The 24,398-nt window shown below is 39.8% G+C and overlaps 1 long non-coding RNA gene across 1 annotated transcript in view; it reads right to left on the bottom strand.

Annotated features, from left to right (window-relative positions):
- The window catches only part of LOC129534667 (uncharacterized), a 38,800-nt gene that overhangs the window by 5,174 nt on the left and 9,228 nt on the right, over positions 1-24,398 (bottom strand). The window contains exon 2 of the long non-coding RNA XR_008681336.2: positions 360-758. This is a non-coding gene — a long non-coding RNA (uncharacterized lncRNA). The remainder of the gene's footprint in view (positions 1-359; positions 759-24,398) is intronic.

The following is a 24,398-nucleotide window of genomic DNA, read 5'->3' as shown; positions in this document are numbered from 1 at the left end:
CAGCCTGGCCAATACGGTGAAACCCCATCCTCTACTAAAAATACAAAAATTAGCTGGACATGGTGGCAGGCATCTGTAATCCTGGCTACTTGGGAGGCTGAGGCAGGAGAATGGCTTGAACCCGGAGGCGGATGTTGCAGTAGGCAGAGATCATGCCACTGCACTCCAGCCTGGGTGACAGAGTAAGAGACTCTGTCTCAAAAATAATAATAATAATTAAAAATAAAAAAGAACTCAGATCAGTCTGAAATTGGCCTACTAAGGGATGCTATTTGGAAACTGACCATTGCCACTTCATCCAGAAGCAACATAAGACCTAGAGGACATTAAACTCTCATTATAAAGGCTGAATTTTTTACCTGATGCAATCCTCTTTCCACATGAGGGGCATTATTTATTGCCCTCTAAGTGGTGAGGTCTGAAGATAAAAGAAGCCATTAATTCATAACATTTCCCCAGTTATCTTCACACATTTCTGTAACCTTTTCATTCAAGTCATCTTGCATCCTAAGATTGTCTATAGGCACCTTCATATCAATCACATCACCCTCTGCTTGGGTTTAAATGTGGTCCCTGAAGGTTCGTGTGTTGGAAACTTGGTTGCCGTTGTGGCGGTGTGGAGCGGCGAGGCTTTGGGTCTTGAGGGCCCACCCTGGTGAGTGGATTAACTCTGTTATCACAGGAGTGCTGCTTCCACCACATGCTGTGTCTTGGCCTCCACGCCAGGAAGCAGGGCAGGCTCCTCTGTTCTTGGAACCCTGCAGTGGAATAAACATCAACTCTTTTTTTAAAAAACATTTTGTTTTTAAATTTCGTGGGTACATAGTACGTGTATGTATTTATGGAGTATATATGAGATACTTGTTACGGGCATGCAGGGCATAATAATCACATCATGGAGAATGGGAATATCCATCCCCTCAAGCATTTATCCTGTGTGTTACAAACTAACCAATTACACTCTTTTAGTTATTTTTTCATGTATAAGTAAATTATTTTGACTATAGTAACCCTGTTTTGCTATCAAATACTAGTTTTATTCATTCTTTTTAACTTTTTTTGTACTCATTTAACCATCTCCACCTCCCCAACATCCACTATACCCTTCCCAGCCTCTGTTAACCATTATTTTTCCCTCTATCTCCATGAATTCAATTGTTCTGGTTTTTACACCCCACAAATAAGTGAGAACATGCAATGTTTTCCTGTGCCTGGCTTATTTCACTTAACATAATGACCTCCAGTTCCATCCATGTCGTTCCAAATGACAGGCTCTCATTCTTTTTATGGCTGAATAGTACTCCATTGTGTGCATGTACCACATTTTTTTTATCCATTCATCTGCTGATGGACACTTAAGTTACTTCCAAATCTTGGCTATTGTGAACAGTGCTACAATAAACATGGGAGTGGAGATATCTCTTCAATATAGTAATTTCCCTTCTTTCCCCTGCTATTTTCCTGGTATATACCCAGCAGTGGGATTGCTGGATCCTATGGTAGCTCTATTTTTTGTTCTGGAGAAACCACCAAACTGTTCTCCATAGTGATCATACTAATTTACATTCTCACCAACTGTATACAATAGTTCCGTTTTTTCCACATCCTCTCCAGGACTTGTTATTACCTGTCTTTTGGATAAAAGCAAATGCTGACTCTTGCAAAACCAAATGGACTCCATTCTCTCATTCCTCTGTCTCCTGTGATGTCTGTACCCATCCTACCTCCATACTCAACCTACCAAGCCTCCAATACACCTTGGATTCTGCATTACTAGGAGTGTGGTTTCTTTGGGGGTTAATCTATCATGAAACAGTCATATTGCCTCAAAGAAAAACCAAAATACTGAATATGTGAGCTTGTGTAATCTTTTAGTGGCAACTTTAGAAATGGTCCCACAACAAGGCTCAAAAGAGCTCCCCCAGCTCTTATGGAGTCTGCAGTACTCCAAGGCACAACTCTTCTGCGTCTGTGTCTCTATTGAGGGGCATGCCCATCTGGAGGGGCTCCAGCATCCTTTGCCTTGTCTCAGAGCCTGCAGAAATGACTCGTTTGTCTTCCCAAAAGCCTACAATGCATCAGCTGTGCCTTGAAGCTGCTGTGATGGTCCTTGTTTATCCTGGATGGACAGCAGAGTTTGGGTTAGAGCTAGTGGATTCACCTTCACTCTCTAGGAATAGTTTCCATCTCACAAACTCAGAGTCCAACGTAAGGGTCTTAAACATCATGATAAGCTTCTCGTGAAATCTGTAGATAATCTAATCTTATCAGCCAATGCTAACAAAGCTGCACCTGCCCTCTTTCTCCCTCTCTCTTCTCCTGTGTTGATCACCAGGTGTCTGTCCAGGAGCTGGCCAGCACATAGAAGTACTCTTCAACTCACTGCTGTAAATCAAAAAGCATCTGAGACAGGTCTCAATCAATGCAGAAGTTTTAGACAAGGTTAAAGACATGCCTGAGAGGGAACTTATTGCCTTTCTTTAAAGATGATTCTGAGAACTTCAATGACCAATGGGGCAAAGCAGGCTGGAGAGGAAAGAGAGAGGGTATGGTCACATTACTGAATCCACGTGATGCAAGAAAAAAAGGAGGAGGTAGGGGAACTTTATGCATTCTTCTTCTCACACTCAGCACATCGGCACTTTACACAAGATAAGGTGAACATATAGTAGGTACTTGGAGGGAAATTTAACTTTTTGTTTGTAGCTCTTTGCTTAAGAACAAAAGGAAAGGCAGTTTCTTGCATGACTCGGCTTTCAGCTTAATTTTTTCTTTTGGCAGAGTGAATTGGAAATCCCAAGTTTTTATTTTCTTTTCACAGTGCCATCAGAGGCTACTGGCATTTCCTAATTCAACAGGAATTTTGAGAAGACAACTCATCTCTCTCCACCTATTTTGCAAGAGTATTACTGGTATTGTTTTGAAAAAGAATTGGCTTGGATTCAAAGGGCTGTACTCTATCCATGTTATAAGCAATTCACAAGTATGTTTGTTGATTCTAGACTTGGTTACCTCCTATAGTAGCTGTGATGCTCAGCCCAAAAATTCAAGAGAGATAAACAACAGCAACAAAAATATTCCTTTTGTCCACCATCTTCATTAGTTACTGAGGTCCCCATTCCACCAGAACTCTGTTCTGATTAGGATTTTCCCATCTCCAAAGTGCCCAGGCATTTGTGGAGGAGAATCAGTCCTCAGCCACCAGCCCACACAGCTTGCTCCCGAGGTGTCCACAGGGCCCCTCCCTCCTGTAAGTGGACCACCAGCATCTTCAGAAACACTGTCAGTCCCGTCCTTCCAGAGGTTCTGTGCAACCAGCTTCCTCTGGGCTCTGGCTACAGCTTCCTCTGGGCTCTGGCTACAGCTCCCTCTGGTCTCTGGCTACAGCTCCCTCTGGTCTCTGGCTACAGCTCCCTCTGGTCTCTGGCTACAGCTCCCTCTGGTCTCTGGCTACGGCTCCCTCTGGTCTCTGGCTACGGCTCCCTCTGGGCTCTGGCTATGGATCCCTCTGGTCTCTGGCTGCATCTCTAGCAGAAATTCTGAGTAACAGGAGCCAAAAGTCAGTTTTGGTCTCAGTACTGGTCACTACCTTGCTTCTGCAAGATTTTCCTAATTTGCCCCAAATTCTCGTAAGCTCTCAGCAGGGAGCATGGGTCATACACACCACTTTACCTTAAACTCTCCCACACACTTACTTTCTTGACACGAAATATTAAGCCTGCTCCTTGCTCATATGGGTGAATGGATAAGGGGAAATTGTGGGAGGAAAAAGGAATGAGTCATAAATCAATATTGTAAAACATCATTTTGCTGTATGTGTAAAATACACTGATGAAAAAGGAGAGAACGCAAAATTGTTCCCACACAGGGACAATCATCACCACTGCAGTGGAGCATCCTTTCACAGGTGAGATGAGGAAAAAATCATCAGTAAAGCTTGCCTTTGAAATTCAATAGAACTGTCCCAGATGGACCCCTGACAATTACTCATCACCAGGCATGAAATTCTGAGTAACAGGAGCCAAAATTCTGTATGAAGGTGGTTTTATTGCAGAGGTAATGAAAGATGACAAAGAACATCCTTTACTGCTGGGAAGGAAGAAAGTGGTCCTGTTGTGGTGCCTGCTAAACCTCAGGACTCGGTGGATCTGACAATGTCCACTTCTTGACGGGCAGCTCCAGCCACATGGCATTTGATGACGCATGGTCACAGCAAGCAATGCCTACTAGGAGCAGGGAAGTGAGACAGGGAAGGCAGCAAAGGCAATAACAGTGCATTCATGAGTGGTTTATTGCTGTGAGAAGGTGAGGATCCAACGCCCCTCTGAACCTTCCTATTGAGGGCTGAAGCTGCTGGCATATTTGTCCATAATCTCCCATCCCTCATAGGTCGAAAGGAGGCAGAGGCACAGGGAGTCTTTGTCATGCAGGGCCATTCCCTGGGTCTCTGGGGACAGGACAGGGGATCTGAGTAGGACACCAAGTGGCAGTCAGGGCACAGACATGTGGCAAGACAAATTGGGAAGAAGACAGAGAAAGAGGAAAAGAATCACAAGAAAGGGCAAAGCTGAGGCTGCCTCTGTCTCAAATAAGGCAATCAAATTCAAGGGTCCCCTAGAGGTTGCTCTCCTTCTGCACACAGCCCCTCTGCAAACAATCTCAATACTTCCACAATTCCATCTTCAATACAAAGAAAACAACAAAGGCATAAGCCCTAGTTGAGCTCCATATCAACACAGTCTTACCAGACAGCTTCTGCTGCACATTAGGTAAGAGCGGAAGCCTGGGACCACTGTCTGCATCCAAAGTCCTGCTCTGACTTTGGGTGAGGTTTGGTACCTCTGGTTGCTTCAGGTTCCTCTTCTGTAGACCAGGGACACTAACACAGGTCCTATGATGGTTAATTTTAAGTGTCAGTCTGACTGGATGAAAGGATGCCCAGGTAGCTGGTGAGACATTATTTCTGGGTGTGCCTGTGAAGGTGTTTGCACAAGAGATTAGCATTTGAATCAGCAGACTGTGTAAGGGAGATCTCCCCTCACCAACGTGGGTGGGCACCAGCCCATCCCTCAAAGGCTCAAATAGAACCAAACGGCAGCAGAAGCATGAATGTGCTCTCTCTTCTGGACCCAGGACATACATCCATCTTCTCCTGCCCTCGGACACCGGCACTCCTGTTCTCAAGTCTTCAGACTCAAACTGAGTCTGAAGCCACTGGCTGTTCTGGTTCTCCAGGTATTTTTGTTGTTTGTTTTTTGTTTGTTTTAAGACAAGGTATGGCTCTGTTGCTCAGGCTGGGATGCAGTGTTGCAATCTCGGCTCACTGCAACCTCTGTCTCCCAGGTTCAAGTGATGCTCCCATCTCAGTGGGACACCCTCTCTCGAGTTGCTGGGACTACAGGTGTGTGCCACTGTGCCTGGCTAACTTTTGTATTTTTGGTAGAGACGGGGTTTTGCCATGTTGCCCAGGCTGGTCACGAACTTCTGGACTCAAGCAATCTGCTGGTCTCAGCCTCCCAAAGTGCTTGGATTACAGGCATGAGCCACCACACCTGGCATGGTTATCCAGTTTGCAGAAAGCAGGTTGTGGGACTTCTTGGCCTCCACAATCACATGATCCAATTTCCATTTTGTGTGTGTGTGCGTGTGTGTGTGTGTGTGTGTGTGTGTGTCTGTGTGATGTTTCTCTGGAGAACCTTGACTAACACAGGTCCATAATCCCATATTCACAATTCCAAAACACAAGAAGCTCGAGAAATGTGGTTTTATAACTTTTCAGCATCACTTTGACCTGAACTAAAATTAGGCAATTTATAGTCTAGGTTTTCCCAACTAATCATAAATATTCATATACTGCTTTGAGAAAATGGTAACATGTTTAATATTAAGGTGCTGCTGAGGATGTAACACTATATGTGGTATAGGCAGCATAAAAAGATAGGAAAAGATTTATTCAAACCACATCTGGTCTGAAGGGCTTTAGATAGGGAGTGTGTGGAACCTGTCTGCCTGTGTTGTGACTGCAGAGTTCCCCCATTAGTGATGATTCTGGATGCAAACAGTGGTACATTACAAACACACATGTAGTGCTTACCACGGATCAGGCACTGTTTGAAGCCATTCACATGTAATAACTTATTTATGTATTGCTTACAACCCCCTAACATTTGTATCTTAAATCATCACCAATATTGAAACTTTCCAGTTACAATCACAAGGGACTTCCAACATTGTGGGCAGAAAAATCTTCATGAGTTACAGGTTTCGTAAAAATTTAAAACTGGACTTGTGAAGCCAGCCCCCTTGTGATGAACTGGAGTAGGCTATCAGCACCACACTGAGAGCGAGTCCAGGACAGAGAGAACCCCCTTCGCTGTGGATGCAGCCGCTCGTGATGTTTCATCATCAGCTCATGACGTTTCATCAGCGGTGCAGAAGGCTGGCTCCACAGGTAACCGTGCATGAGAGCTGCCAAGAGCCAACTTCCATCCAGATGAGAAACCATTAGGCGCAGAGTGAGAAGAGTTGGGTGCAGGGAGGGAAAGACAGATGGCCAAGCAGGAGGGAGCTTGCAGTTCGGAAAGCTTGCCTGGCTTTTTTACTTTTTTGTTTTTATTTTAATGTTATTTTATTTTTTGAGACAGGGTCTTGCTCTGTCACCCAGGCTGGAGTGCCGTGGTGCGATCTTGGCTCACTGCAACCTCCACCTCCTGGGTTCAAGCCATTCTCCCGCCTCAGCCTCCCGAGTAGCTGGGATTACATTTGCTGGCCACGACACCTGGCTAATTTTTATATTTTTAGTACAGACGGGGTTTTGCCACGTTGGCCACGCTGGTATCAAACTCCTGACCTCAGGTGATCCGCCCTCCTTGGCCTCCCAAAGTGCTGAGATTACACGCATGAGCCACCGCACCCAGAGGGCTTTTTTACTTAAAATGACACCCCTTAGTCACTGGTGAGGTGCAGTGCTAGTAATGTCAGCACTCACTCAGGAGGCTGGACAGGGAACGCACCAAAGCAGGATTTACGAGCCGGCCGAGGGGTGGCATCCAGCTTCTGAAGGCCTCGCACTGACAGCAGATTGCCAAGTCCTCCCCATAATATGTTCATTATTGATATTCTTACTGCTAAATGATTGAACTGAAAGATGGATACTGAGGGAAAGCAAATCCACACTGATTTAGCTTGCAGGTGGAATGTTCCCCCAATTGAGATGATCTGCCCACACACTGGAATCATAATATGATAGAAAGAAAAAGGGCGATGTGGCCGCACACAGAGCAGCGGGGCAGGAAAGCACAGGGTTTGCCAACAACTCGGCAAGGTGCCAGCTCGATGTTCCTCGTTTTGTTTTTAATGGCTGACTCACTCTCATCATGATGTTTTCTGTAGCGTAAGAAATATGGAAGGACCTGGCATGACACTGGGATCATCTTACAGTTGTCAAAGCTGGAATCAGTATTTTTTTCTGGATATTCTGGGTACGTATGAAGTGAGTCGTTACTAGATGAGTAATAGAGGAGGTGGTCATGGTAAAAAATAATAATAGTAACAATAATATACCCTATTCACATGCTGTTTAAAATGTACAGGGAACTTTAATGCACAATTAATCCTAATAATGCCAGGAAATAATTAGGACGTTATCCAATTTTACAGAAGCAAACCTCATGAAGAGTAAATAATTACTCACAATTGGAAGTGGCAAAGCATGAAATAGGAGTCATGGTCTTCTGGCCCTTAGAAGATGCTCAAGAATAAATGTTTGAGTTGAATTTCAAGTAAAAAATTAGCATACCCTGTGAGAAGTGTAGTTTATACCTTGTTGGGCATAGAGGAAAGAACAATGAAGAAAGCACAGACAAAGGGCTAGAAATTAGAACACTTTCTCTTTTTTCTTTTTTTTTCTTTTTTTTTTTTTTTTGAGATGGGGTTTTGCTCTTATTGCCCAGGCTGGAGTGCAGTGGCATGATCTCTGCTTACCGCAACCTCTGCCTCCTGGGTTCAAGCAATTCTCCTGCCTCAGTCTCCCGGGTAGCTGGGATTACAGGCACCCACCACCACGCCCGGATATATATATATATTTGTATTTTTAGTAGAGACGGGGTTTCTCCATGTTGGTCAGGCTTGCCTCGAACTCCCAACCTCAGGTGATTCGCCTGCCTCAGCCTCCCAAAGTGCCGGGATTACAGGCGTGAGCCACTGCGCCCGGTCAATTAGAACACTTTTCATACAGTCGTGCTGTTCTGACCTGAAGAATTCACTAAAGTAATTTAATAATAAAAAGATCTAAGTGGACTTCATGAGAAAAATACAGGTCAAATAGAAATATTTAGGTATTCGCCTATCTTACCCTTAAATTCAAGCTTTACTCATTGAATTCCACTCAGTTTTCACAGCAGGCTTAAACAAAATGTTAGCATCAGTTGCCTGCTGAATCCATATGGAACATATGACAGTAAATTAGCTTGACTGATACTTGAATTCATATAACTGAGTTTTGGTCAATTGAGGGTAAGCCCTCTGAAAGACTTTACACATGTGTCTTTGATGCTACTGTAGCAGACGTCACTTTTTAAACTTCTCTTTTGGAAGAGCCATCAATCCACTCCAGCATCTTTTATCTTTAGCATCTTTCCAGGTGCTACGTCCCCAAGCTTGGAGGGCAACTTTAATATTTAGAAGTAGCCAAAGTCATTATGAGTCCAGTTTTAAGGTAAACTACTACCATTTTTGGTCAATAGCTAACCTAGTACAAATAATTTAGCTTAAATTGCTTCTTAAGAGAATTCCTAGAGTTTTTAAAAGGTAATGCCTTTTTCTGCCATAAGTTTGGAAATGTAATGCCCTCCCCCCACCAAGAGAACACTTTTAAAACTATCATTTATTTTAGTGCATAGTTCTGATAGGCAGCTAGTAAACCTGTTACTTCATGTCTTCTCACTAGTGTTAGCATAATGTCTTCAACCATGCATAAGCTCCATATTCTACAGTTCTCATGTTCAGGGCAGCTTCCATCAAAAGGCTCTTGGGGATTCTGGGAAGATGGTAAAGTAGAAAGCATCAAGAATCCATCTCCTCACCTAGACAACAACTGCAATGGAAGAATCTGTCTCGTGTAACTATCTTAGAAAACTGGAATAACTTGGAGGCTCCCCTTGGAGGCTCCAGGGGAAGGCTTGGATGGTAAACTGCCCATAATTTTGGTCAATTTCAGCTTTTAGCATACTAGCAGTTACCCATCCTTCACCCCCAGCCCCATGGCTGGCAGCTGGGCATGTGTTCTTGGAGGAGCATGCACACAGCTTGTGGGTGGGCAAGAAGAATCCTGTCCTCCAAATATCAGAGATCTGTGCTTTGATCACTAATTACTACTTCTGATCACAGAGATGCAGTCAGAGGGTCTAGAAGCCATTGTTGTTTTACCTCCCCCCACTGGTGTTGCTAGCCCCCCTCCCTCTGACTGAAGTGACTTCCAGCGAATTGAAACAGCCAGTGCCCTTTCCCCCTTGATTAATGTTTTTCTTTTTCCCCTGTAAGAGCCAACCATTAAAGACCAGGACATTCAAAAGCAACCACATATACAGGAAAAAATACATGCCCAGGGAAAGACGTAGGCTCAGGAAAGACCTGAGAAAACTTTAAGTTTATACTTCAGGCTGATCCTTGGCACAGAGAAAGATTACAATAGTCAAAAAATGAAAACAATAAACAAAAACAATAACAAAAACAGCAAACTCTAGGGAAGGGGGAGAATCTGTTTTCCAGAGCTCCCACATTATTAGATTCAAATGTCCAGCATTTAACAACAACAACAAAAACTGTAAAGCACATGAAGAAACAGCAAAACATGGCACATTCAAAGGAAAAAATTATCCAACAGAAACTGTCCCTGAAAAAGATCTGATGACTGATCTGCTAGACAAAAAGTTTTAAATAACCATCTTAGAGATGTTTGAAGAACTAAAGGAAGATAAAGAAAAAGTCAGTAAAATGATGTATGAACAAAATGGAAATATCAATAAAGAGAAAGGAAGCTTAAAAACAAACAAAAAGAAATCTTGGAGCTGAAAAGTACAATAACTAAAATTTAACATTTACTAGAGAGGGATTCAAAGGCAGATTTGAGCAAGGATAAGAAAGAATCAGAGAACTTGAAAATAGGACAATAGGAATTATCAAACCTGAGGAATAGAAAGAAAAAATAATTGGATAAAAGCAAATCGAGCCAAAGAGACATGTGAGACTTCATCATGGGAACCAACACATGCATTGTGGGAATACCAGAAGGAGAAGAGAGAGAGAAAGGGGAAGAGAAAATATTTTTAAAATAATCACTGAAAACTTCCCAAACTTGATGGAAGACATGAATATAAAATTCAAGAAGCTCAACAAATTTCAAGTAAGAAAAATTCAAAAAGATCCACACAATATAATCAAACATTTAAAAGCAGAGTCTCAAAAACAGCAAGAGACAAGAAACTCATCACATATAAATGACTGTCACTAAGATTAACAATAGATTTATCATGCGAAACTTTGGAAGCCATGAGGCAGTGGACCAATACCTGCAAAGTGTTTAAAAACAAAAAAACACAAAAAAACTTGTCAACCAAGAATCCTATATCCAGCAAAACCGTGTTTTCAAAAGTCAGGGAGAAATTAAGACATTCACAGATGAAAAAAGGCTGAGGGGTTCATAACTACTAGACCTTCCCTACAAGAAATACTCAACAGAGTCCTGCAGGGTGAAATGAAAGGACATTAGACAGTAATTCAAAGCTGTATAAAAAAATAAGACTGGGTGCAGTGGCTCATGCCTGTAATCCCAACACTTCAGAAGGCCGAGACGGGTGGATCACAAGATCAGGAGTTTGAGAAAAAGTAAAGATCCCAACAGTGGTAAGTACATGGACGATTTTAAAAGCTAGTTTTGTTATAACAACAGTCTATTTTCTATGTGATTTAAGAGAAATCAGTAACAGGAGAAATATTGGGAAACTCGCAAATAAATGGAAATTAAACAGCTTGCTTCTGAAAAACCAATGGGTCAAGCAAGAAATTAAAAGAGAAATGTAAAAATATCTTGAGACAAGCTAAAATGAAAATGCAACATACAGAAATTTATGGGATGCAGCAAAAGCAATTCTGAGAGGGAATTTTATAGTAATAAACACTTACATCAAAAAGAAGACTATCTCAAATAAACAACCTAAAGTTAAACCTCAAGGAAGTAGAAAAAGATCAAAGTAAGCCCAAACAGCAGAAGGAAATAAAGATTAGAGCATAGACTAATACATTGAAAGAATAACAATTATTAATCTAAAAGCTAGTATGATTATAACTTTGTTTTGTAACTCCACATTTTGTTTTCTACATAATTTAAGAGACTAATGCATTTTCAAGAATTATTAGCTTATGTTTTGAGACACACTATGTATAAACCTACATCAGAAATATCATGGGTTCAGGTCCAGACTACCACAATAAAGCAAATATCGTAATAAAGAAAGTCACACAAATTTTTTGGTTTCCAAGTGCATATAAAAGTTATGTTAATACCATTCTGTTGTCTATTATTTATATAATAGCATTATGTCTTTAAAATGCACATACTTCAATTTAAAAATACTGTATTTCTTAAAATGCTAATGAGGTAAGCACATGCTGTTGAAAAAAAATCATGCCAATAGACTTCCTCAACACAGGGTTCCTGCAAACCATCAATTTGTAAAAAATTCAAGACAAAGGGCAATAAAGAAGGTCAATAAAGACAAAAAAATTAGGTATGCTTATAAAAGGATTTAATTTTGTGACATCAACAACTAAAAGGAGTGGGGATGGAGCTGTAAAAAAGCAGAGTATTTGTATGTTGTTAAAGTTAAACTAATATAAATTTATTATTATCTTTTTTTTGAGATGGAGTCTTGCTCTGTCACCCAGGCTGGAGTGCAGTGGCACGATCTCAGCTCACTGCAAGCTCTGCCTCCTGGGTTCACACCATTCTCCTGCCTCAGCCTCCCAAGTAGCTGGGAGACTATAAGCGTCTGCCACCACACCCGACTAATTTTTTGTATTTTTAGTAGAGATGGGGTTTTACCGTGTTAGCCAGGATGGTCTCGATCTTCTGAACTTGTGATCCGCCCCCTCAGCCTCCCAAAGTGCTGGGATTACAGGTGTGAGCCACTGCACCTGGCCTAAACTAATATAAATTTAAATTAGAGTATTACAACCTTAGGATGTTAAATGTAATCCCTATGATATCCGTAAAGAAAATAGCTATAGAACATACACAAAAGGAAATGATAAAACATTTCAATACCAAAAATATCAACCAAACACAAAAAAAGACAGTGATGTAAGAAATGAGAAACAAAAAAGCCATAAGATGTATGGAAAACAGGTAGTAAAATGACAAAAGTAAGTCCTTTCTTATCGTTGTCCAATTAAAAGACAAAGAGTAGCAGAATGCATAAAAATACATGATCTAATTATATGAGGACTACAAGAGGCTCACTTTAGATCCAAAGACACAAATAGGGTGAAAGTGAAGGGATGGAAAAAGGTTGAAGAACTCATGCAAATACTCACCAAAAGAGAGCAGGGATGGCTATAAAGGTTCAATGTCTCTTATCTAAAATACTTGGGACCAGAAGCGTTTTAAATTTTAGATTTTTTATTTTAAAATATTTGCATTACAGTTACTGATTCAGCATCCCAAATTCAAAAGTTCAGAATCTAAAATGCTCCAATGAGCATTTCCTTTGGGCATCATATGATTGCCCAAAAAGTTGCAGATTTTTAAAAATTTACAAAAGACAAGGAAAGACATATATTAATAAAAATGTCAATAGAGTAAGAAGTTATAATTATAGGCCAGGCATGGTGGCTCAAGCCTGTAATCTCAGCACTTTGGGAGGCCAACGTGAGAGAATCACTTGCGCTCAGAAGTTCCAGACCACTCTGGACAACATAGTGAGGCCCCATCTCTACTAAAAATTTAAAAAAAAATCCAGGTGTGGTAGTGTGTGCCAGTAGTCACAGCTATTTGGGAGACTGAGGAGGGAGGATTGTTTGAGCCTTGAAGTAGAGACTGCAGTGAGCTATGATTGTGCCACTGCACTCCAGCCTGGGCAACAGAGTGAGACCCTATCTCAAAAAAACAAGAAATTATAACAATTATAAATATTTAAACACTTAATTACAGACCATTAAAACAGACAAAACAAAACTGACATAATTGAAGGCAAAATAGTTCTATAATAATAGTTGAAGACTTCAATGCCCCCCCTCAGTAATGGACAGAACAACATACAGAGGATAAATAAGGAAAGAGAGGACTTAAACAATACAATAAACCAACTAAATATGACACACATATACAGAACACTCTGCCCAATAGTGACAACATACACATTCCTCGTAAATGCGCATGGGACATTTTCCAGGATATGCCATATGCTGGCCCACCAATTAAGCCTCTGTAGATTTTAAAAGATAGATTTCATGCAACATATCTTCTCCAACCACAACAGATGAAGTTAAAAATAAATAACAGGAATAAAACTAAACACTCACAAATTTGTGGAAATTAAATAACACACTCTTAAACAACCAATAGCTCAAAGAAGATATTACAAGGGAAACTAGAAAATAATACTTAGACATAAATGAAAACAAAAACACAGCATACCAAAATTTATGGAATGCAATGAAAGCACTACTAAGAAGAAATTTTATAGCTATAAACACTTACATTTAAAAAAAAGATTTCAAATTAACAACTTAACTTGACAACTTTAGAAACCAGAAAAAGAACAACAAACTAAACCCAAACCTAGCAGAAGGAAGGTAATAATAAAGATTAGAACAGAGGTAAGTGAAATAGAGAATACAAAAACAATAGAGAAAATCAATAAAACCAAAGTTGGTTCTTTGAAAAGATCAACAAAATTGAGAAACTTTTAGCTAGATGAATTCAAATTTAAAAAGAGAGAAGACTCAAATTATCAAAATCAGAAATGAAAGCAGGGACATTGCTACTGGTTCTACAGAAATAAAAAGAATTATAAGAGAGTACTATGTGCAATAGTACAACAAAAATTGAATAACCTAATTTGGACAAATTTCTAGAATAACAAGACCTACCGAGACTAAATTGCAAAGAAATGGAAAATCTGAATAGACCTATAACTAATAAAGAGATTGATTCAGTAATCAAAAATCTCCTAAAAAAGAAACGCCCTGGAACTAATGGCTTAACTGGTGAATTTTAACAAACATTTAAAGAACTAATACCAATTTTTCTCAAACTTTTCCAAAAAATTGAAGAGGAAGGAACACTTCCTAACTCATTCTGTTAGGCCAGCATTACCCTGAAATCAAAGCCAAACAAAGATACCATTGAAAAGAAAACTATATCTCTTATGCACATTGATGCAAAAATTCTCAAGCAACTACTAGCAAATCAAATTCAACAGCATATTAAAAGAATCATACACTATGACAAAGTAGGATTTATTCCTAAGTTGCAAGTATGGTGCAACATACAAAAACTGATCAGTGTAATACAATCCATTAATAGAATGAAGGGGAAAAGCCAAGTGATTATCCTAAGAGATGCAGAAAAAGCACTTGACAAAATTACACTCAAGAAACCAGAAATAGAAGGAAATTACCTCAACATAATAAAAAGCCACATATGAAAAACTCACAGCAAACATTGTATACTCAATGGAGGAAAGACTGAAAGCTTTTCCTCCAAGATCAGGGACAAGGCAAAGATGCTCACTTGCATCATTTCTATTTAACATCATACTGGATATTCTAGCCAGAGAAATTAGACATGAAAAATATATAAAATGCATTTAAATTGAGAAGGAAGAAGTAAAATGATCTCTATTCAGAGATGGTATGATCTTACATATTGGAAACTCTAAAGATTCCCACCACCCCCCCCACAAAAAAAAAACTGTTAGAATTAATAGGTTTAGCAAAGAAGCAAGGTACACAGTCAACACATAAAAATCAGTTGCATTTGTATTCACTAACAATTAACAATATGAATGGGAATTTACAAAAACAATTCCATTTAAAATAACATCTAAAAGAATAAAATAATTAGAAATTAATTTGACCAAGGAGGTGAAAGACTTGTATAATGAACACAATAAAACATTGCTAATACAGAGAAACTAAAGAGGACACAAACAAATGGAAACATACCCCATGTTCATGGATTGGAAGACAATACTGTTAAGATGACAAAACTATTGAAAGCAATTTACAGATTTATGCTGTTCCTATCAAAACCACAATGATTGTTTGCAGAGGTAGAAAAATCTATTCTAAAATTAATATGGAATCTCAAGGAACCCTAAGTAACCACAACAATCTTGCAAAGAAAACAAAGTTGTAAGATTCACATTTTCTGATCTCAAAACTTACTACAGAGTTACAATAATCAAAACAGTGTGATACTGGCATAAAGACAGACATATTGACCACTGGAATAGAATAGAAAGCCCAGAAATACATACTTATATAATATGATCAAATGACTTTCAACAAGAGTGCCAAGACCATATAATGGGGAAAAGATGATTTTTTCAACATATAGTGCTTGGAAAACTAAATATCCACATGCAAAAGAATAAAGTTGGCTCTTTACTTAACACCATATACAAGTCAGAATGGATCAAAGACTTAAATGTAAGACCTAAAAGTATAAAACTCATAGAAGAAAACATAGGACAAAAGCTTCGTGACATTGCACTTGGCAATGATTTCTTGATTATGACACTAAAAACACAGGCAATGAAATAAAAAATAGACAAATTGGACTTCATGAAAATTACAAATTTTGTGCATCTAAATGCAATATCAACAAAGTAAAAAGGCAACCCACAGAATGGGAGAAAATATTTGCAAATAATATATTTATTAAGGGATTAATATCCAGAATATATAAAGAACTCCTAAAACTCAACAACAATAAACAACAATTCAATTCAAAAATGGGCAAAGGACTTAAATAGACATTTCTCCATAGAATATACAAAATGGCCAATAAGCACATGATAAAATGTTCATCATCACTAATTATTAGGGAAATGTAAATCAAAACTACAATGAGATACTACTTCACACCCATTAGGACGGCTTCTATAAAGTAAAATAAAAACAGAAAATAACAAGTATTGGCAAGGATGTGGGGAAATTGGAACCCTTTTGCATGGTTGGTGGGAATGTAAACTGTTGCAGCCACTGTAGAAAACAGTATGTTGTTTCCCAAAAAAATTAAAAATATAATTACTATGTGATCCAGCAATTACACTTCTGGGTATATACTTAAAAGAATGGAAAACAGCATCTCCAAAAGACACGTGTACAACCTTGTTTACAGCTGTATTACTCCCAATATCTAAATGTGGAAGTAACGCAAGTGTCCATTAACAGATGAATGGATAAGCAAAATGCGGTCTACACAGAGAATGGATTGTTAGCCCTACAAAGAAAGAAACGCCTGCCACATGTACTACACGGATGAAACTTGAAGACATTATGCTACGTGCAATAATCCAATCACAAAAAGACAAATGCTTTATGATTCCACTTACATGAGATATTTACATTAGAATCAGAGACAAAGTAGAATGGTGGTTACCAGGGGCTGGGGTAGAAGGGAATGGGGAGCTATTGTTTAACGGGTACAGAGTTTCAGTTCGGTGAGATGAAAAGAGACGTGGAGACAGATGGTGGTGATGGTTGTGCAACATTATAAATGTATTTAATGCCAATGAACTGTAAATTTAAAATGGCTAAGATAATAAACTTTATGTTATGTGATATTTTACCACAATAAAAAAAATTGTGGGGAATAAAAGGTCCTGGATGCAGGCTTACACCGCAGACTTCACTCTTCTGACAGAAAAGAAGAAAAAAAACCCTCGTGTTTGCCTAAGTTTCCTCTTCTCTGATTCCAATTTTATTTGAGCAGAAAATGAAAATATATACTTACATTTTTCAAGATAACTAACACCACGCCACTCATTTCCATAAGCCCCTTATGATTTTTAACCAGAATGGAATATCCTCATTCCACCTAAGATGCCAAGCTGCTCTGCTCTTTTATAACTAACAGCTTATAATTTACGGGAAATGCTTAAGCTCGCTTACTAAACTCCGAGAGCTAAGCTTCTATGCAATGTTTATACCTGGTAGCTAATTCCACTTGCATTAGCAAGGAAGCTTTTGGTGATGACCTAGCAAGACTTGCTTTAAATGTATTTGTTTTAAGACAAAGCCTTGAAGCAAAGATATAAGGTACATTCTCCACATCCAAGTATAACACCTGAACAGACATGGCCTTACACCTAACATTTTGTAGTTGTTGTGTTTACATCTGAAGGTAGTCTTTTGCTGAAAGAGTAATATTTCCCTCTTTAACGTGCTTTGATTTACTGTTCTGCTGTGTTTCAGACAAAACTGTTAGTAGAAGATGTTTATCAGAGGAAAGGAAGATAAGCAAGGGTTTACCTTGCCTGTTGTCTACTCTAGTTAGGGATATCATTATTTTCCATTAAGTGTGAGTCTGTCAGCTACAGCCTAGGAGTGAATTTAGCACTTTGGGAAATTATATTTACTCTCGCAAGCAACTAAGGCACTATTTAGTCAATTACTGATCCAAAGCAATAAAGTTAGCTCATGATAGTTTTCAAAATTCATTAGAATAATGAAGTTCTACCGAAGTTGAAAATCTGCACTGACACTCCCCTTATTTATCACCATGGGTGTCTCCTTACTCCCATCCTCATCCTGCAATGGCGTGTGTTCTAAAGTAAGAGAGAAACAACCTCAACATCTAACACCTACTAAACTCCGAGCACGTAATCGTAACCTGACACATAGTAGATGCCCTTAAAACAAACTGTCAAATGAAATGGTACAAATCACTGTCCTAGACACAGACAAAGGGAAAAGGCCAGAGGGAAAGGCAGGGATGTTGGAGACAGCATTACATTGGGTCTTTGCTCTCAAGGAGCTTGAAATCTGATTCAGATAAGGCATCATAATGTGAAAATTAATTAATTTGTGTCATATTTTCTCTATAATCCCAAAGAAGGAGAAGAGCCTCACATGTTTAAAAAATAGAAAGAAAATCATTGAGCCTAGCTACAACATAGTGCAGAGTGTGAGGGTAAGAGACAGGGAGTCAATGACGGGCCACAGATGACAAGGAGCCTATTCATTCTGACAATCAGACTCCCCTGATAGGTCTTAGGAGGCAAATGAAAGCTTGAAAAGTCGCTGTAGTTGCCAGTGGAAGAATGACTGGAATGGGTGAAAGAGGAAGCAGAGAGACCTTCAAGGAAGTTTTTGTCTTACACCAGAAGAAAAGCAAAGGCAATGTGGTCTACAGTAACAAAAATGGAGAAAGCCAATGCAATGGTGATCTATGTTGGAGATGAAGGTCTGACTGCATTTGCAGATGAACCAGACGGTCAAGGTAAGGTAAAAGATATCAAGTGAAGGGTGTTCTGTAAATGTTTAGCCAGTAACCTGTCACCTCTCCACTTGAACCCCAAATGGTTCTCTTCCAGCCTCCCCCACTTCAGAAAAATGGCAGCCATGAACTTTATTTGGACAAATGAATTTTGAGATGTGTATTCACCCAAGTAGTGGTTTCAAGTAAGTGGTTGGACACATGAGTCAGAACTCAGCTTAGTGGTCAGGACTGGAAGCACCAGCATCCAGGAGATTTTCACGGCAATAGAACTGGATAGAACCATTGAAAGAATAAATGAAGACAGAGATGAAATAAGATCTCAGGTCAAAGCCCTGGGACACCCCAGCATTTATGATGCAGGCAGTTTGGGAGAAGCCTACAGAGGAGACTGAGGAGAAGAGGCCAGAGAAGTAGCAGGAAACCCTATTTGAAGCCAAGAATGAGAAGATTTTCAAGGAAGGAACCATATCAGACGCTGCTAAGCTGCCAAGTGAGAGGAAGAATAAAATGTCAGGTTTGGAAAGACTGAGGTTGTGGATAAATTTGACAAGACTGGTTTCTATACAGTGACAGAAATAGAAGCCACAGGGAAATGTTTGCAACAAAATAAAAAACACCAGATATCACCTAGCTATACCAGAGAGGAGAAAATTCTCAGGCCTTTTGCCCAAGCACAGACTTTGACTTGCTGTGACCATGAATACACAGCCTTTGCCACCTCTCCAGTATCAGTGGAATATATGCTCCAAAAGGCCAGAAGCCGGGCACGGAACTGCATCATATGACAAGCCTCTTAGGCACAGGGTGCCTACCAGTTTCTCTAACATGCATTATTGTTCATATTCTATGTTCATAAGTATTAATCTAGAGCCCCTGGACTTAAGGATTTAAGAGGGACTATATGAGACTATATCCAAAATTATGTGCAAATACATTTTTCTATTGAAAGTCTAAAGCTTTTAACAAATTATCAAGGGGCCCATGACTCCCCCTCAAAAACTGAAATATTAAGAACTTTGCCCTACACCAAAGAAATTATACAGCTTACCAAACTGAGAGAGACTTTCTCTGAGATCAAGCTCCTATGAGAGCAACATTTATCATCATCCAGGGCACTAAGCAACATTTGCTCCACAGTCAAAGAAACTCCAAATAGCCCAGCAGCCTAATAAATCACCCATCCATCTCATCTAGCACTCCTCTAAGTTTTTAAAGGCTTTGAATCCAGGGAAATGTCACTTCTGGGCATGGAGCTTCAGAGGCTGATAAATGCTAAATGATCCATCAAATTGTATGAAGATAGTGCAGAGCTTGAGTGGGAAGCCACACTGTGCTATACCTAAAGAATTGTAGCTCAAGCACAAAGCACTATCTGACGAGGGTCCTCCTAATTCAATTTCTGAAATCAGTTCCCATCAAGAACTCCTGCTGTGGGTAAGATATGGTGGCTGGCTTATAAGTGGTACTCGGCATTCTGATTGGGTCAGTGCTATCTCAAGGGTTTCATTCCACTATGAATACTTGGGCAAAGGCTGCTAGAAATGTTCAGCAATGATAGTGAATATGCTTGTTCCAAGAATATAAAGGAATTTTAGGACATTTGTGCTCTTCAAAGTGCCAGAGGTGAAGCATAAATTGGTTCTCTTTACCCGCCGAGCAGCAGTGCACTCCTTGCAAGCCACCGTGAATGGGTCGGATGTGAAATTTCAACCTCATCTAAAATTCAAGTTTAACTCCTCAGCTGCCACCACCATATTTGGTCACTACAGAGTCAGAGCTCACTTCCAATCAGGAACATGACATTTAACTACTAGTGGAAACACAGCTGTCTATATTCTGAAATATCCTTCCTTGGGAGTACTCTTTCAATCTTCAGTCAAAACATACAAATGTACAAAATATTCAGTGCCCAAGGGCATGGCAGGGGCTCAAGGCAGGGATGATGCCTCTCACACACTTTTTTTTCCAATCATCAAATTTCAAGACAACAGATGTTTATTCAGTGATTTCTCTTTTGATTTTTCAATCCGTGGCATCTAGCACAGTGCCTGGCATGTAGAAGCAGCACAATTCTTTTAATCAATAAATCAAGTATTGAGAGATTAGAGGAATACTCTATCAGTCAGGGTCTGGTCAGAAAACAGAAACCAGGCTAGGATTTCACACAAAGGGAATTTAATATGGGGAACAGCTTATGCAGGTATCAGAAGATGGGGATGCCTAAAGAGACAATGAGGCAAGCTAGATTCTAGCAACAGCAGGTGCCATTCCGAGTCCTGGGTATGAGGCAGGTCTCCCAGGGCTACGAGCTGGATAAGCACAGGGGGGCTGCCTGGCCACAGTCAGGAGTACAGAGAGAAGGGAAAGGGCTGCCCCTACAAGAGCCAGAGCACCGAGGAGGTGCTGCCTGCGATAGAAAGCAGGTGAAAAAGCCCTGACTTCCCTCATTCCACCCTCCTGTCTTACACTAGAGTGTGCGTTGGCAGAGGGCAGGGGAGGCTAAGAGATGTAGCTGTTATCCACAGCAGAGCACACAAAGATGGTGAATAGGCAACTGACTCCCACAAATACTCCTTAAGATATAAAGAGCATGTGACAATTTCCCAAGGAATTAATTAGTATGAATTAGTGATAGCATCAAGGAATGCATGAGATACACATGCTTTAAAGGGTGCTGTAAGGGTGAAAGAGCAGTAGAAACAGTAAGCTCTGAAGCCATTCCCAAGAAGGAGAGATGCATATGCTCCTCAGAAGACAGGCTGGAGCATTCACTTCTGCATCTCAGCACACAAAAGGTGTTGATTCAAAAGACACGGACTGGACTGATTTCCATTGTTGACAAGAATGGTCTGAAAGGGTTTCCACAGAGCACATGAATGCGTTCCTGCTTTTGAAAGAGGAGAATAATTAAACTGAAAAGGAGAATACAGAAATTCTAGAATGGCAGCCACAGGCGTGTAGAGGCTGAAATGAAGAACAGAGACATAACCTTGTGCCAGAGCATGGCTTGCCTCTGCACACCACTCATGCTCTGGGTCTCTCTAATTACTCCGGAGCTGATGTTGTCTCTACCTCAACATTATAAAATCTTTGAAGGTAGGAATGGCTCTACTTCATCTTGTCCCAAGCCTCTCAGTTCTCAAGGTGGTGTTCAGCACTTGGTTTCACATCCCTTGTCTCCCCTTGACCTCTCCCTGGAATCCCTCTCCTCACCCGTCACCTTTTTATTTCAAGAAGGTGGACAAAGTCCGCATGTTTATATCTCCTCCTCCCTAAATTTCCACAGAAACAAAAGAGACAAGAACAATCTATAGGTCATTAGAAAACAAAAAGGGTGCAAACAGGAAAAATAATATTTGGGGAACTTCTGTGTAGTAGAGAGACAATGGATGTGGACAACTGGGAGTGAATAGGCAACTGACTCCCACAATGAGAATGAAGACAAACCAGCCCCAGCACAATAGCAGCTACGAGGATGTAGACAAAGTGGCCAGGACAACAGTGGCAGAAGGGGTGAGTGAAGTGAGAAGTGCTCTGCCCTTCCAGCGCTTTTTCCTTGCCCCTCTCAGGTGAGATTCCCATTCTTCCCTCTCTCTCCAGCAAGAGCTTACTTAAGTCTTTTCTGTTTCCTCTCCAAGGAAGGAAGATGCAATCGTGTAACTGGTTAGGACCTGAGGCTCCTATTTCACTGGGTCTCAAAAGCAAGAATGGGCCAAGTGCTTGTCCCCTGTGCAGGTGTGACAGATGCCTATGCCTCTGCCACCTTCACTCCTTGCTCCCTCTGCTTCTGCCCAGGTACACAGGCCATCTGAAGGGAGCATTTCTCTCTTCCAGCATCTCTGCTTGTAACAAAGACAGATTTACCACTCAGGATGCATCAATTCTAAGGATGGATTCATCAGATTAAGTCTTGAGTTTGAGGCAGATCCCAGCTACCTTGAAGGCAAGTGCCAATCTTCAATCCAGTTTTTTTCTTAATGGAAATATAATTATTCAGAAAAGTACATACTTCAAAACAGTTTTAATAGGCAGGACTTGCCTTTTAGGGCTTACAGGACACTCTTGTTGCTTTAGATAAAGTTCTCTCTGTTCTACTAGCTTTTTCTCTGCACATAAGGTGCATCAGCTAAGACCTAGGCAGGATAAAAGGAGGCATGGACCCTCGAATCCTCAACAGGAATCATTACCCAACCGTTCTCGAGAGGAAGGCCTCTTATAGGTACCTCCTCCCTGGCAGGGTGAGGGGTACCCTAAGGAAATGAATGCTGAGCCTTAGAGTTCTCAGATACTTCACTCCCATTGATTAATCAGGACCTGCCATAAAGTGTAAAGAAATATTAACAGGCAATGAGTAATCACCAGCTATTAGAATAAACAGCCACAAACAGGGAACTAATTTCAAAAATTTTACAAATTCCAAAAAATTTCTTCATCACCAAGACAATTTGCTTCCATCTCCTAGAAAACTGAGAAATATAGAAGTCCACTATGATGGCAGTATAAATCCTGCAACCTCACGGCAATAGCACAGCAAGCAATTTCATGGCCATGTCTGCTGCCTTTTACTTTTTAGGCAGAGCCAGCAAATTTTCAGTTAAGTGAATATCATCATTACCTTTAATGCAATATTGAAGAATTGACTTCTAACTAAGGTTAATAAAAGGAAAAATCATCAATAACTAAAATTCAAAAGGAGTCATAAAAATCTTTACAGAATGACTGGGGAGAATGGAGAGCGTGCAGAAGGCCATGAGGAGGTAGCTGGAGATTTTGTGCATAAGCTGCCTTCTGTGTAGGTGATTGCCTCTCTCTAGCCTTCTTTGGTTGGTAGAAACCTTTCTCTTTTTTTCCTGTAGTAATTTAGTTTTATATCTTATTTCTATTGACAAGTGGTTTTCCTTGACAATTTAAAGAGAGACCTAAAAAGATGATCATTGCAATAACTTGAGATATATCAGTAATCTTAATAGGTTAAATTTCCTATTAAAAGGCATATTATGAGAGTATAAGTGCATGCTGTTTACAACAGACTTATCCAAAATCAGATGGCACAAGAAAAAAATAAATAAAGTAATAGATGAGATACACGGAGAAAATGCTAACAAAGGAATCACGTGTAGCAGTACTAATATGATTTCAAAGCAAACATTCTTAAATGACAGAAAGAAATAATTTCATATTGATTAAAGAGATAATTCACAAAGAAAATACAACAGTCATGAATCTTCAGGCATATAACAAACCACCAAAATATCTACAGCAAAAGATACATAAATTCAAGGAGAAACTGGAAAAGCAGAAACACATTTCTCAAAAATAAATTCAATTTTTAAAATGAGATTTTAGAATTTGATTAACAAGACTAACAAATTTGGTATAATATTGACTAACTATAAAATTTTACACCCAAAACCAGAATAAGCATTTTAAAGGACTAACAGGATATTAAATAAGAATTTTATTAGTTAATACACGTAATCTTCATATGTTCTTCCTAAAGTAGAAATCACACAGAACATGCTTTTTGAGCATTACTCAACGAAACTAGAAGAGTGAAGAATAGGATAGTCAAAATAAATCTAAGCATATAGAAAATATAAAATACTCAAATCTTTTGGACAAAAGAAGAAATCAAAATAAAAATTGCAAACCTCAGGTGAGTTTAAAGAAAAAAGAGGCTTACAGGCCAAAATCAACAGCTTTCCACATTGGACGACTGTGTGCATTTGTCTATAACTTGCCTGACAGTTAATTGCCTGTATCCCTTTTCTACCCAGTTGTTGCCTTCTCATCTATACATGGAGGGAAATCCACTCTTTGTTATCTGTGTTGCCCGCGCTTTCTTTCAGATTTTTGCTCCTATGTTAATTTTCTTTTCTGGTGTCTTTAC

This window comes from Gorilla gorilla, chromosome 6 (genome assembly GCF_029281585.2).
Source record: "Gorilla gorilla gorilla isolate KB3781 chromosome 6, NHGRI_mGorGor1-v2.1_pri, whole genome shotgun sequence".
NCBI lineage: Eukaryota > Metazoa > Chordata > Mammalia > Primates > Hominidae > Gorilla > Gorilla gorilla.
Note: the sequence above shows the minus strand (reverse complement) of the source record. Positions and strands in the feature narration are given on the sequence as shown.